The sequence below is a fragment of the Protopterus annectens genome, chromosome 13.part0 (genome assembly GCF_019279795.1).
Source record: "Protopterus annectens isolate FY-2018-M chromosome 13.part0, PAN1.0, whole genome shotgun sequence".
In the NCBI taxonomy this organism is placed as follows: domain Eukaryota; kingdom Metazoa; phylum Chordata; order Ceratodontiformes; family Protopteridae; genus Protopterus; species Protopterus annectens.
In genome coordinates, this window is record NC_056747.1 from 544,908,847 (window position 1) to 544,920,940 (window position 12,094).

Here is a 12,094-nt window from a genome sequence, read left to right on the forward strand (position 1 = left end):
CATGATGGTATTCAGTTTCTCCCCTTCCTTTCCCTTACTACCCAGTGTTTTTGTGGTAGAGCTTTATCAGTTATGAATTTAGCTGCACAGTAATATATCCTATTTACTTCTGTTATATCGTGTGCCTTCGATGAAGGCTGGGCATCGAGCTGGCACCTCGGCACCGTAAAAATATACTGCCAATCATTAGCGGACCGGAGTTCCGCTGTTGCAACCCCTAACTGGGAAAAGCCGAAAGAAGAACAACAACTTCTGTTATATCGCATGGATCTCTATGGACAGTCCTAATTACTCTATTTGTTTTAACAAACTTCTGACTTTTTGGGTTTTACTGACCTTCTGTAGTCTATTTCTTTCACTGATTTTAATATGTCTTTCTATCTCTATTAAACCAAGCAACTCTTCTCTTAACTCATTTTCTTCTAAACTGAGGGCACTTTTTTGTTTTCCATTTCTTGCGGGCAGTCTATAGAAAGTTCTATAGCATATTCCTGTGACACATTCTCTTCAATTTCATCCTGTGCCATCCATTGCTCTGTCAAATGGTAACTCACTGGCCTATAACTCCTTAGCATTGACTGCGCCAGAGTTTCCACAGTTTACTGTTCCTTCCCTTGTTGTCCAGCTTCAAGTAGATGTTTATACTGGTTTCCTGTGGAAGGCTCCAAAATATTTTCATATGGCACCTGACCAACTGCTTCCCATTCCACTGGTTTCTCCTTAATGTGGATATCCCTTGCTCTATCCTGTTGTGGTGCTTTCTGAATTAGATTTTCTACACTGAATCCTTCACTTTGCATGTGCTCCATAATCTCAATTTCCATTTTTTTAACTTCTCCATTAGTAATCTCCTTTTCTACTTTTCCTATTTATCTTCTTATTTTTTGTATTGTAAAGTTTTCCATGTCCAGATTCCTTTGCCTATATTTCACTTCAAATATCTTTGGTGCTGCTCTTTTTGAATTGTTTAGTTTTACTTTCTCCTTTGCATAAATATTACACCATATTAAATCTCTTTTTCTTTCCCATGTCCATATTTCTTCTTCAGATGTCTCCTGATCTTCCTGTTTCTCCTTACTTTGGGGACTCACTCCATCATGCTGTGATGTAATCTGTGTTACACCTTCTACACTAAATTCTTCACTTCACAGGCATTCCATAACGTCAAGTTCTATTTTTTTTTAACTTCTGCTTTATTAGTCTTTTTTATCTATTATTTGGTGTCAGTGGTGTGGATTTAAAGTCGTATACTATTACACAAATTGCCAGTAGCAGTATGGACTGTGAGACCGTAGTTCCCATTTGTCACCTACTGAACTATAGCTTAAGCCAGACATGGTTTCTCTGACTGCTTGTGACAACATGCTAGAAATTCAAATGTCTTAGGTGTGGCAGGGTGGATATTAAGATGTATGGGAAACTATCCATCATGTTAATGAAATATATTACCTGCACCTTTGTGAATGAACCACAACCAGGTAATGAGAGAGTTCCTTATCAGTTGCTTTCTGAGACCTTCCTTGGAGGACATGTTATACTTTGTAACTTCCATTTCTAACACCTCACTAGTTCTGCACATTATACTGCTTAAACTGGTGAATTGCTTAGACCTTGAAGCCACACATGTTAACATTTATTCACTGGATACCTTAACACTAATATACCCTTGGCCTTATACTTACAGAAACCTTGCATAAACTCAAGGTAGTTCAGTTAGCTTCAGAACCCAATAGCCCTGACCTCCAATGTGGGAATCATACATTTATTTATACATTTATCACAAATAACCTTGAGTGAGATGAAGAAATCTTGAAGTCCACCTATTACCATTAAGCAACCACTGTTTAGTCCTCTGCAATTGGTCTTAGAAAAAGGAAAAAAATATTCTGCACTAAATGGAGACACTTTTTCATACTTCAAAAGTATTATGCTTTTCTAGAGCTTAATTCACTGATTTGGGAAGAGCATGTGTCTGACTGGAATGCTAACTACTCTCTTGCTGAGTTTTACAAAACGGTGATGTCCCAATAAAATAAATAATGTTTTTCTCCCATCCTAAGATGATCTCCATTAATAAATAAATAAATAAATAAATAAATAAATAAATAATTAATTGGGTAACTGTTCAATCACAGATAATAAACAGAAAAAATTTGAAGACAAGGATACTTTGAACACTTCGCTTCATTCATATATCCCCCAGAAAAATAAAGAAAAACAATTGTCTGGAGGTCAACCTAGTACTGCAGAGCCTTCTATTCAAACCTCCATGTTTTAGGAACAAACTGAATGAACTCACAAGTGGCACAGAAACAACAACAGCCTCTTTAGTAAAATTTATATAGTCTTTCTAACTAACAACCTTAACAATGACAATGCATTCTCTCAGGAATTTCCAGCAATGCATTATCCACAAAGAGCCACCTGTTTTGGTCTAGAACCTGTCACGGACTAATTTACTTCTCCACTTACATTAAAAAATACTGACTATAAGGTTATTCTTAAGCATTTCTTTCACTAGCAGGCTATGCTTTCCCTTAGAGTGATTTACTTCTGTAGATCAGAGTGTAGCATGTGTGTGCTGTGTCTTTAAGGAGCATGCACGTATAAATTCCAGACACGTGCAATCCCTAGTGCCATTCTGAAGAAGCAGACAATGTGTAGGCGTGTATGATCACAGCAGTTAGTTTGTATACAAGTTACTCAGCCATAGTCAAATAAGCTTTAAAGTAATGTGTTTGTATAGAATAAAGCTCTGTAAACAGAACCTAAGAAGACTCGTTTAGTCGTGTACCAACACAAAAGAGACATGGTGTCAGAACCGAGATGGAAAAGAACAAAACATTTTGAGCCATGAGATGTAAAGGTGACAGCAAACATAAAACTAAGAGAAAACAGTGCGAACACAACCAGAAGGAATTAAAGGTAATGAAAAGCAACAGAAATTATTTACTCGATGCAAAGAGGCAAGAAAAGGCATTACAAGGGCATAAACCACATTATCAGGCAAGCAGAAAGCTCAAAAAGTTTGTTAACTAAAGAAAATGTTTAAGATACAAGTGCTCCATGAAACAAATGTGTTTAAAGTGCAAAATGAGCATGTTAAAGATAAAACAAGCATGTTAAAGATAAAACGAGCATGTTTAAGACAGAAAGAGTGTGTTTAAGGCATAACTGAGCATGTTTAAAGTAAAACGAGCACAAAGAAAGTACACTGGGCATAAAAAAAGGAAAAGGGTTTAAACAAGCACAAAGAATAATAATAAGAAAGAAAAGGGGCACAGTAGATAAAACAAGGCAAATGCTCTTTTGGGCAAAGTGCTGTGTTTGGGCATAACTACGATTTTGTTTGGTATCAAAAAAGTAATTAAAGTCATTATAAGTATCTCAGAGTGTGTAAAAGTGCTTACAGTGTGTGCTTATTACTGTGAATGTATTTCAAAGAGTTCACTGTGTGTAAAGTACAACGATCTCGTGTAATTCGATTGAAGCATGGTTGTTTGAAGAAAAGTTCTTGTGCTGGGTGTGGCTGTTCATAAAGTGCCATCATTGCAGAGTGCTTATTGTACTGTACCATGTGATCTTCCATAAAAATTTAAAGGCGTATTTGATTAAAATAGTTAAATATGTGCAAAAGACATAACAAATAAAAAACACATATAGAAAACACATATAAAAACAATAAAATACATTAGCAAAGGTATAACAAAAACAATTTTGGTTTCATCTACGTAAGGGTTTATTTTTTAAAGTAGGTCTTAATGGAATATATTCATTTAAACCATGCCCTTCTGTTGCCCTTAATCTAATTATCCATCTTGCTTCTAAGCCTTCAGTTTGTGTCTTAATATCTCCACCTCTTATGCTTTCATGGTTTATGGAAGATCACATGGTAACTAGTATAAATAGAGATGTTAATACCTTATGTCAGTACACCTGAAGAAGCCTAACTGGTGAAAGCGCTTGTGTTTTTTTGGTCAATAAACGTCTTTGAAGCCTGGAGCCTTGCCTCTGTTTTACTTCTGTTGCTATTACAAAGTAGTAAATAAGTTTAGCAGCTATTCCACTGACTTTCACAAAGCATTGAGAAAGCTAAAAAGTTATTTTGCAAAGTATAATAAAGCATCGAGAAACTTAAAAAGCTATTTCATAAAGCATGGTGAATCATTAAGAAATTTAAAAAGGTGTTTCGAAAAGTGCAATAAAGCATCGAGAAGCCAGAGCAGTTTATTTCGCAAAGTCCAGTTAATTGAAAGCACAACGTGGTTATTCATTCACATAATACCAGTAAGCACAAAGAAAGAAACCGCAGATATGAAGCAGAAGAGCATTAGCCAAATTGAGTGTTCATGCCAATTACTTATGCGCACACACACACACACACACACGTGTATATATATATATATATATATATATATATATATGTATATATATATATATATATATATATATATATATCTATATATGCATATATATATATATATATATACATATATATACATATATATATATATATACATATATATGTGTGTGTGTGTGTGTGTGTGTGTATGTGTTATATTTGTACTTATTTGCAGGAGCCTTCGCTGGTATGTGTTAATATGGCAGATGGATTTTGAAAACCACAACCACTTGTGTTTGACCAGAATATTGCAGATAACTGGAGAATATTTGAACAGGAGTATGATATTTCTATACAAGCAGCTTATGCAGAGAGAGATGCATGCACAAGGGCATTTATTTTTCTAAACCTAGCAGGATCTGAGGCTATAAAAAGAGAGCGATCATTTGTATATGCACCAGCAGTGTATGAAGGTGAGGGGTGCAGACCGCGGTATTTTGTGTAAGCTGAATCCAGAGAAGACCCAGAGTGTTTAAAGCATAAGTTCAGAGAGATGTGCAACCCCCAGATGAACACTACATTAGAGAGGCATTTGTTTTACACAAGAAATCAGAAGCCAGGGAAAACATTTGCAGGTTATATAACTGACTTGAGGAACAAGGCCAAAACAAGTTGGTTTGGTGACTTGAAAGATGAACTGATAAAGGATAGACTTGCATGCGGTATTAATAGTGCTGCAGTGAGGAACATTTTGCTTCATGACAGTGATTTGACATTAAGCAAAGCAATAGAGATTTGTCAGATCCATGAGGTGACAGAAAGGCACATGAACATGCTTACAAGTGACAAAAGCATGGTTCCACAGCAAACGTAGACAGTATGCAACACGTGGCAAGCAGAAACAGGCCTAAGCAAAGAGCAACCATAGGAATTCCAAAAGAAGGTGCCAAGTTTTCCAGAAAGTTCTAGGAGAAGTGCAAGCTCCACCATCTCAGTGCCACACAAGCATCAGTCAGCAAAACCCAAGTCTAACTTTATTGTTAACTGCCGAAATTGTGGTGCAAACCATGAGTCTAAAAGAGAGAAATATTTAGCATATGATCAGCAGTGCCATAAGTGTAAGAAATGGAACCACTTTCAAAAGTTTTGTAACTCAAGTAAGCCTCACACAGTTGTAAAGAAAGGTCATACAAGAAAACAAGTTGATCAGCTTTCTACGTACATGGTCTATCAGTGCAGGGAGAAAGAGTGGATGCAGTAAACATATTGACAAAGAGTGAAGTGTTTTGCACAGTTCGGATCAATGGGAAATCCACAGAGCTCAAAGTAGACAGTGGATCAAAGTGCAATATTATATCAGCAGATAAATTTGCAAAAGTGAGAACCAACGAACAACTCAATGTAACCAGCAGTGTGAGACTTGTTGCGTATGGAGGTAAAGAAATGCAAATCGAAGGTTCAGTAGTACTTCCATGTTACTTGGCTGAGAACTGCTACAACTCATTATTCTATGTAGTCCAATGACCAGTGCAATCTTTACTAGGTCTCAAAGATAGTTTGAGAATGAATTTGCTTTCTTTTATTAAAGAAGTTCATCATGTGAGTGCAGTTCCAAGTTCATGTTTTGCAGAAGCCATTTTCTCAGAGTATGCTGATGTTTTCGATGACAAGTTGGGCAAGCTTTCAGTTGTGTATTCTATGAAATTAGACCTCGAGGTCACTCCAGTGGTCCGACCAGCAATAAGAGTTCCAGTAGCTATACAAAATAAAGTCAAAGCTCAGTTGGATAAGATTGTTCAGCAATATGTGATTTGTCCAGTCACAGAACAAACTGAATGGGTGTCATTTATGGTAGCCACTCACAAGAAAGGCTCAGATGAAATCAGAATATGCATTGACCCTAGAGATTTGAACAAAGCATTAAAGAGGCCATATTATCCAATGTGCACAGTAGAGGAAGTCGCAGCTCTAATACTAAATGCCACTGTATTTTCTGTTTTGGATTTAAACAGTTCATTTTGGCAAGTGATGCTTGATTGCAAATCCTCATTTCTAACTACATTTAGTATCCTGTTTGGCAGATACAGATTTCTAAGGATGCCATTTGGAATAAATTCTGCAAGTGAAGTTTTTCAGCATGCAATGGAATAAATTAGGTTATTCTTGTGCCATAATAGTAGACGATCTACTAGTTGGAGGCAATGGCAAAACAGAGCATAACAGAAACATCAAGAAAGTTCTAGATAGAGCACATTAAGTAAATTTGAGGATCAGTCCTCTGAAGTACAAATTCAGACTTCCAGAAGTAATCTACATGGGACATTTGTTTAAAAGTACAGGCTTAAAACCTGACCCAACAAACCAAACAGATATTTTAGAGATGTCATCACAAGATAATGTGCAGAGTTTACAGTGTTTTCTGGGCATGGTCAAATATTTGGGCAAGTTTATACCAGATTTCAGTGAGTTGACAGCACCATTAAGAGAACTAGCACAATAAAATGTTGCATGGTCATGGTTACAACATCATCAGAAGGTGTTTGATCACCTTAAGCAGAAAATTGCGACCCCCCCCCCCTACATTAAGGAACTATGATGTGAATAAACCAGTTGTCCTATCCTGTGATGCTTCTAATTTTGGTCTGTGTGCAGTTAATCTACAAGAGGGCAGATCAGTAGCCTATGCATAGGACACTTAGTCAAACTGAGATGCATTATGCTCAAATTGAGAAAGAGCTTCTGGCAATAGTTTTTGCATGATCCAGGTGTCACAATTATATTTATGGCCGAGCTATTCAAATTGAAACTGATCATCAGCCTCTAGTTACTATTCTAAAGAAACCTATGCATTCTGCCCCAGAGAGATTACAAAGAATGATGTTCAAACTGCAAAAGTACGATTTCAAAATGGTCTACACTAAAGGTAAATTGCTTTATCTGGCCGATACCTTATCCAGATTGCCTAGAAGTACAACAGAACAGCTTGATGCTGAAAAATTTGACTTTGATGTAATGACAGTGCAGAATTTTTCCACCACTAGACTTGATGAGTTGAGAGATCACACTATGAATGATCAAATTTCACAAAAGCTCAATCACTACATCAGTGTTGGATGGCTGTCAAAACACTCTAGTGTATCACCTGAGGTGCAATCGTATTTTCCCTATAGAGATGAATTGTTGATGGAAGATGGTATTATTTTCAAAGATCCTAAAATTGTTGCTCCTGCTTCATTATAGCATGAATATATTCAGATTTTGCATCGTGGTCTTCAATATCAAAAGAGATTGATAGTGTTCATAAGTTCATAGGTGTGTACTGGGCTAATGGCCCAGGAGCCTTTACAAGCCTAGCCCATAGAAATGCCCTGGCATTGTGCTGCCTGAAGTTAGTTCCCAGTGTCTCTATCAAGTAGAACCACTGGGTCTATATCAGAACATCGAAGTGTTAAAACTTCGAATGTTCTGATATTGAACACTATTCAGCGAATGCTAAGAATAGCGAAGATGCAGAACAGCAAATTCTTTCCTCGGGAAAGAATTCGGTTGGCCGTTTCTGTGGCTTCGCAATTCTTAGCGCTGTGGTGGGAAGTTACGGGTTGGGTTCAGGTAAGTGTGCGATTGTTTGCATGTTACGGTTAGGGGCGGGTTAAGTGAGTTAGGGTTAGGGCGTAGGTTAGGCGTGTGTGCGATAGCGACAGACTTTAGGGTTAGGGGCAGTTTAAGTGAGTTAGAGTTAGCGTGCGGGTTAGGTGAGTGTGCGATAGTGATGGACCTTAGGGTTAGAATTTGGGTTAAGGTAAGTGGGTAGATAGTAGTGTATGTTTAGTTTAGTGTAACATTAGATGTAGGAATTTAAGTGTATGTTTGTGGTTGCTGTTTGTTTGATGTGCTTGTGTTGTGTGTATGTGTTTTGGAGCAGCAAAGTTTTTCCATGGGAAAAAAATTCACTGTTCTGAATGTTCGATATTTTCATGTTTAGATGTTTTGGGGCCGATGAAATAGCGTTCGCTATTTTCATCTTTCGATGACGCGATATAAATGCGAACCACTGGAGTGATCCCCGGGGTGAACTTTCTATTTCCCATCCACTCATCAAGATTTCTCTTGAAGACGGCCAGTGAGCTGCTCTGCTTGACAAGCATGGGAAGTCTATTCCAGAGCATGGGCAGTCTCTGGGTTCTGAACCTGTCCCTCCAGCATGTTCTGTTTATTGTGATAATGAGGTTGAAGTCTCTTGAGTGTGTGATGTGGAGGGATTGGGATATCTTTAGATGGAGCATTTCTAACAGAGCTGGGTCAGACATGGCTTTGTAAGTCAAGCAGAGATCGCCTCTTAGTAGACAATATGAGACAGAGAATAGCTGGAGTTTTTTGGGGTCTGTCCATGTAGGACATGTGTTTAAGGCCTAGGATCCTCTTCATGAGGTACTTCTGTGGCCTTTCTAGCTGTTGCATGTGTCTAGTGAGGCACATGCCAAATGGGGCATTATACTCGATGAGTGGCCTAATGAGGGAAGAGTAGAGAGAGATGATGATCTCGTTCTTCCTGGATGCAAAACCTTTGGTAATGAGATGCTCCACACAGAAGGACTTTCTGACCACAGTGGTAATGTGGTGGTCAAAGGAGAGATTGCTGTCAACCTATGTCCCCAGATCTCTTATAACGCCTTCAGTGTTCAGTGGGCTCCCATCGATGCGGTAATTAGTGGGAACTGAGTTTTTCCCAAAGGGGATGACGATGCATTTTTTGGCATTAAGCTTAAGGCCATGGTTTCAACACCAGGTCATTGGTCTCAGTGAGGCCTTTCTGTAGGATGTCTACATCACTTGAGGAGTTAATAATGGCTCCCTGCTTGCAGCCATCTGTGAACTTGGTCAGCCAGAGTCCTTTCATGTTGGCCTGAACTTCTGAGAAGTAGATGCCAAGCAGGAAAGGACCAATGATCGATCCCTGTGGGACTCCACTCGTGACTGGTCTGCAGTCTGACTTGGAGTCCGCTACTTTCACACTGTGGTTCTATCTGTGAGCCAGTTTGCAACCCACCTAGTGATATAGGGGTTTATGACTAGTTTGGTGAGTTTATCAATAATTCCTGAGTGGGGAATGATATCAAAGGCCTTGGCCAGATCGAGGTAGGCTGTATGAACTGCCTTGCCTCATCCAAAGCTCTGGTGACTGACTTAATGACATCAACCATGTTGAGCAGGCATGATCTACCTTTCACAAAACCAAACTGCATGGGATCTAGAGTTTGGAGATTACCTATATCCTTGTTAATTAGGTCCATGATGATGTGCTCCACAGCCTTACATATCAGACTCATCAGGCTAATGTGGCAATAATTCCCAGGGTCTGTAGTCACTCCCCCTTTATGGAGAGGGATGACTGTAACAGTGTGCCATTCGGTAGGTACAAAGCCTGAGGTGAGGCTGTGATTGAACAGGGCACACAGATGTGTAGTTTATGTAGAACACAACTAGGGATATTGTCGGGTCCCATGGAAGCTGTATTCTTGGCTTTGGATAATACAGCTTTAACCTGTGCTGCAGTAATGCTGGGTGCATGGCATTCCTCCGGCATTGTGATTGGGCCTTTAGGGGGGGAGAGAGGGGTAATGTTGGCACTAAATCTGTCGGCCAGTATGTTGGAATTATCTGTGGGCTCAGTATAGGAGATACCATTGTGCAGTAACTCAGAGCAAACCTGGGTATTGCAGTGGAGATTCTTGATATAACTATAGAAGGCTTTGTGGTTGTTTTTACTGTCTGCCACAATTCTACCTTCATAGCTGGCTTTAGAGGTTTTGATGAGGGATCTCAACTTTTTGTTGAGGCTAATAAGGGAGTTTTTCCAGTCTTGGGACTTCACCTTTTCCTGTAACAGTTTCTTTCTTCTGTTGTAGAATTATTTTTTTTTTCAAATACAGTTGAATAAATTCCATAGTATTTGTATATAACATCTTAATAACTATGTACACTATTTACATCAGCCTGACACTATATATATGTTGTAGAGTTTATTAATGGCAGGGGACCACCAGATTGGCTTTCTGTTTTTGGAGGTGAGTGTCTTGGTTTTGTTGGGTATGGCTAGTTCCATGCATTTATTTATGTGTTTGTACAGTGCACTGGTGTATGATTCGGCAGTCATGCATTCATTTTCCATTGACATGGGAGCTGTGAAGTTAGCCACCTCTGTTTTTAGATTCTTTTTTCTTGTTCGATATATAATGGTACCAGAGCACATTTGCAAAAGGAACCACTTCAGCTAAATCCAATACCTGAACTACCTTGGTCTACTGTTGCAACTGATATTTTTGAATGGAACAATCAGCACTATTTGGCTTTGGTAGACTCTTACTTGAACTGGTTTGAGATTGATTTGCTACCAATCTTAACCTCAACAGCTGTTATCACTAAGCTTAAATGCCATTTTTCAGTTCATGGTAGCCCTCACAAACTTTATTCCGACAATGGCACTCAATTTACTAGCCAGTTGTTTAGAAATTTGCAAGAGAATGGGATTTTGTACATGTCACTAGTAGTCCTGAATATCCTCAGTCCAATGGTCAAGCTGAACGTGCAGTACAGAGTGCAAAGCAATTACTTGAAAAGTCAAAGTGCAACAATACCGATGTACCAATGTATTTTTGAATTTACTTAATCTCAGAAACATACCCTGTGACGATATTCTTGGCTCACTTGCTGAAAGACTACTTTCCAAACAAACTAGTACTACGCTAACTATTTCATCAAGTTTGTTGAAGCCTAGTTTGTTGAAGCCTAGCTCTAAGAACAATAAAACCATCAAGGCTCAATTGTTGAAGAAGTATAATATCCAGAAATCTAGCTATGATAGATTGAGCAGATTACTTTGTATGAATCCAGACAATGAAAGGTTTTGATTGAATAGGACATATAACAGGCGTCTGTGCCGAGCAGAGATCTTATTGGATAAGATCTGAGGGTGTAGAATATAGGAGGAATCGCAGACATCTTCTTCCTGTACCAGAATCATCACCATTGCAATCACAACACTGTATGTGTGATGCAGACTCTAAAATCAAAGACTGAGTTAGACATTGTTTCCAGACCAATATTTGTTCAAAAGTCTGATTCTGTTCCAGAGAGTAATTGGAACATTCCACAGGTCAACCATTTTGCAGAGACTGTTCCAGCTGCTAAAACTGATTCCCAATTTTATGTCACAAGATATGGATTCATTTCTAAGCCTACTGTGAAATACACAACAATTTGGACTTGCTTGTGTATACATGTGTACTTAGTATTGTATAATGCATGTCTCTAGATTATTTGTGATTTCTGCATGATAAATATCTCATGGCAACTTGCATGATCGATCTATTTCTCAAAGAGGGAGGATGAAGATCAGAGTGTAGCGTGTGTGCACTATGTCTTTAAGGAAGCATGCGAGGCTATGAGTACAGGTATGAATTCCAGACACGTGCAAACCCTAGTGCCATTTTGAAGAAGCAGCCACTGTGTAAGCATGTATGATCTCAGCAGTTAGTTTGTATATAAGTTACTTAGTCATAGTCAAATAAGCTTTACAGTAATGTGTTTGTATAGAATAAAGCTGCTTAAACAGAACCCATGAAAACTCGTTTATTTGTGTACCAACACAAAAGTGACACTTCACTCTGATTTCTCAAATTATGTGCTTCCTTCATAGCCAAAGTGTTGGCACATGCCTTCAACTTTTCACTTGAATTTATTTCTATTCTTTTT